The sequence below is a fragment of the Corvus brachyrhynchos genome, unplaced genomic scaffold (genome assembly GCF_000691975.1).
Source record: "Corvus brachyrhynchos isolate BGI_N302 unplaced genomic scaffold, ASM69197v1 scaffold162, whole genome shotgun sequence".
Classification (NCBI taxonomy): domain Eukaryota; kingdom Metazoa; phylum Chordata; class Aves; order Passeriformes; family Corvidae; genus Corvus; species Corvus brachyrhynchos.
The window spans coordinates 7,776,085-7,780,505 of NW_008236696.1; positions in this window are offsets into that span (position 1 = coordinate 7,776,085).

Sequence of the window (4,421 nt, forward strand, 5' to 3'; positions counted from 1 at the left end):
GGGGCGAGTGCCGGCGCCGGGAATGCCAGCAGGATGGTGGAGTCTTTGAGGTTTGATCTTTATCTGTCCCCAGTCCATGGACAGTTGGTTTTGCCACACTGTCCCAAGGTGTTCAGGGCTTAGTTTTGCAGTTGCTTTGGGAGGTGGGTGTGGGACATAGTCCCTTACATGGAGCACACCATGGGCAGCTTGTCGTCTTTTTATTGCAGAGGACAGACATAAACCTGCAGAGATCCCAGTTTGCTGCACTCCAGCACATTTGTGGCTGTGCAGCACTGCTGGGGAGGTACTGGCTGTGCTGCACACAGGTGCCACTTGTACTGCCCTGCCCTGCCCAGGACAGGCTCTGGGACATGGGTTTTGTGCCCAGGAGCTGCCCAAGCCTCAGCTTCTGGGCTGGACATAATATCCGGCACCTCCTCCCCATCAGTAGCACAGGGCAAAGCCTAGCTGTGCAGCTAGGGCAGTGGCACACACAAATGAGTATTTTCTACTTCATGGTAAACAAGTTCCACTGTATCAGTGTTCACTCTAAGTAGACTCCATGGTCTGTCTCCAGCTGCATCTGTGCACTGCAATATAGTTCATTGCCTCAGATAAATAACTGCAGTTGTCTCATTCAGCTCTTCAGGGTAAACTTTTAGCCTGTTGAATCTAAATATTAGCCATGTGATGAGGTGGATTAGTCAGAAGGCTTAAATTCCTCAGAGCTGCAAGTGTATCCTGCATTGTAACAGCTAATCCTTAAATATGAATTGCACACTGACAATAATCTGTCTATGCAAGCCTATTCTTGGTTTTATTTCGACTGTTCACTATAATTTTACCAGGTTTGGCATAGAACTTCTGAATGACATTTAACCAAAGTATCATGTCTGTGTGTGTGTATAGCATGTTTTGCTTCATACTCCTGAATTGTCATCGAATGTAAAGGGAACATTGCCTTGCCCCATATTGTTCAATAAACCGCTGTATTTTGTTACCCACCACGTCCTTCTGTCCCTCTGTGTGCTTTTCTGGAAACCTAAGTGGGTTACACAAAAGCAGGGGAAAATAAGACTTTGTTCCACCCTTTGTTCCTGAAGCTTAGCTGCTTCTACCAACAATTACATTCTTCCACTGTAAGAGATGTAGCAAACAAACAAATTTCTATTTAATCTGATTATTTTGTGGACAGACAGATGGAAAACAAGGCTATGTAATATCTTGGAAAAGATCTGGACTGTTTCATTTCCTGAGACTGTGATACTGAAAAATAAAGCAGTATAATTATTTGCAAGGATAGGATGCTCTTTCTTATTTCATTAACGTAACTTTTAAGTTTGCAAAAAGCCTGCTTGAAGATTCCCTCAAACAACACATACCTACAGTGGTGTGGGACAGAATGCAAGAAGGCAAAAGGGCAAATGCCCTGGGACTGACTGCCATTTTTAAAGGCATCAGCTGACGATGCAGCCACATGCAGCTCAAACATGAGCAGACCTGATCCCATTGTCATGTCACAAATTGAATTTGTGACTGAGCATGCTAAAATAAAGAGGAGGTTACAAAATATAAATTCTGGATGTCACATCCAGACTGTAAAGCTTTCTTAAATGCTTATTTACTCATTTCTCTCTGCTTGCCAAATCTAAGCATTGCACAGGGGAGCAGAGAGCCCTTTGGTTCCCCAGCACAGGGTGCACCAGGTTTTCCCTCCATGGGCCAGGGGCTTGGGCTGCACAAGTGAGTGCTCTGACTCCAAGAGAGTTCATGTTTGGGCTGGATGAGGGTCCGTGTCACACCACTGCCCCAGTGCTTCCAAGTGCCTTGATGTCATCTTTACCTCCCACCAGCTGCGTCTCAGAGTCCCTTGGGTATTAGCAGTGAGTGGAAGTAGGAGTCAGCAAAACAGACGTGACTGGCAGGGGAAGAGTCTGGTTGTATAAACAGGGCTCTTGGGACTGCCAAGAGCTCTGCCAACTTACAACCTATTGCAGCCTCTTGTCTGGAGTGACTGGGTCGGTCTGTTTTCTCTGAAAGGCTTCTTTCATGCAAGCCCTGGCACTTGTTGAAGCATTAGGCTGTGGTGGGAGTGGGGCCAGCTGGAGCCCTGAGAAACATCTTCTACCTGATGCAGTGATGTGCCCACAAAACTGGATGTGGGGACCACAAAAAGAACACTGAAGAGCCCCTGGGGAATTTTTTCTGTACCAGAAAACTTTGGTTTCTGAGTTTCCAAGTTGCATGCAGCTCTCAGACTGTGGGTTTGCCATTGTGGGTGGATCTGTTGTGCCACTGGTGGTGGATCGAGGTTTCCCATGTATCCTCCATCTGTGAAAAAAGTTAAGCCAGTAGAGATTGCTAAAAGTCACCATTGCTGGGTATCCAGCAGCCTGCCTGCCCCTTTGGCTGCTTCATCCTCCCCTGCAAGGGGGGAGTTGCAGGTGCCAGCCACACTCTCCTGCTTGTGGGCATGTCCAGATCCTCATCTCACACCCAGGTCCATATTGGTAGGGGTTCCCTACCTGGAACTGATGCTCCTTTTGTTCAGAAGGCAAATCATGGCTGCAGAGACCCACAACCTAAACCAGGTGAGGTATGTGAGGTACAAATGACTTGCTATAGTACACATGATAGGTACGTACCATTCCCAATTCATTTTCCAGAGATCTGGTGGGTTACAACGTGGCTGCAAGTGTAGGACATCCCCTCTGCCATGTGAAACCCTGCTTTATTCCTGGAACTATTCCTTCTCAATTTCAATATTAAGCAAAGCTAGCCCTTGTATCCTAATTCTTTGCATCATTCTGCTAGCAAACAAGTGACAGCTCCTGGCACCAGATATCTCAGGTCTGAGGTACACGTGTCGATCACCCTGATTTCTTCTTTCAGAGACACTGATCCTTGAACAGTGCCCTTGAGTCGATCCTGAATCACTCTGGCCAGAATTCCTGACACAGGTAATGGCAAAAATTAGATTTACTAAATGAGACTTGGGATCAGGCTGCAAACCAAGTTTAAAACAAGCGCAGAACTTGAGTCTGGCAGCTGGGTATTTGTTGAATGTCTCTGCTTCCCTGACCCCAGAGAGCCCCAGACAAGCACCCAAGCAGCTCTGCCAAAGCCTGCTCCAGTTTCATGTTGTTGCTGGTGAACAGCAGCTCTGAGGACTGACAGCAGTTTTCACAGTCTCCTTTTCCCTGGCACTGCTTTTGCTTAGTAACAGTTCCCATCCTGCCCTTTTCCCCCAACAGACATCCCAACTCCACCTCGGTGACTCACCTCGTGGTCTTTTGAGGCCAGGCTGCAAACACAGGCACAGCAAGCCCCTGGCTGCTGCTGAGGGCTCGAATCATGCTACACGATTTCTCCTTATGTGTAAACAGCATAATGCCACGTCACAGACAAGTTTTTCCTGGCTATTTTAGATATGGATGGTTTCTCATTTTACTGAAAACATGATTGGCATATGCAGGGTTTAATCGTGAGCCGGAGGAACCCATGTGTGTCTCACTAGTGGGGCAGAAGTGCACCAGCATCCCCTTCCCTGGGCTGAGCTTGGAGCTGGGGCAGGTTCTGACCCAAGAGTGCTCTCCACTGCTGCCTTCCTCCCCTCTTCACCCTCCCCACGTGCAGGCAGTGTCTGGAGAGCAATGACACAGCCATGCATGTGCATGACACCAGAGGGTGCTTGGGGAGTGTGAGCTTTGTCCCAGCAAAACTGAAAAAGAGCTGTAACAGGTGCTGGTGCAGCAGTAGAAGGTTTACCAAGGGGAGGTGGAGTTTGGGGAGAGGATGAGATGCCCACATACTCAAGGTTTATTCCCTCCACTGGCACTGGCCACCAGCTGGCACACAGCACATTATCCCAAAAAGTTCTGCTCAGCCTGCCAAAGGACACATAAACCCCATTCAAGCACCTCACTTGTGTATTTTTATTTACTTGTTAATTGCTCACAACTGATGAAACACTGAAGGCCAGCTTGAAAGTCCCTGTTAATGTTGAGGAGCATCCCTCCCATCAAGCGTGCAAACAGGTCTGGAGGGAGGGATTGCTTGCAGTCCTCTCTCCAAAGGCAAAGGAAGGCACCAAGAACAAGGGGTTCTCAGTGAATTTAGTAGGCTGCTAGCAAACCTAGACACACTGTCCTACTGGAAAAGTCCTCAGCTTCAGGCAATGAGTCCTGTGCATAGACAGGACTGTCAGTGTTGCCACAGGGAGCCTGGGAGAGTCGGTGCAGAGCACCCCACAGGACGAGAGGGATGCATTGCTGCCACACCTGAGGCAGAGAGGACCCACAGCTGCTCCAGTGTGGCCATGGCCCCAGATCTGACAGCAGCTGTGTCCTGTTAACATCCCCAGGGGATAACAGGGACCAGGAGCAGCAGTACAGGCCTCTTCGGGGGGCAGGTCTCTGCTAACAGCAACAGAGTGGCCT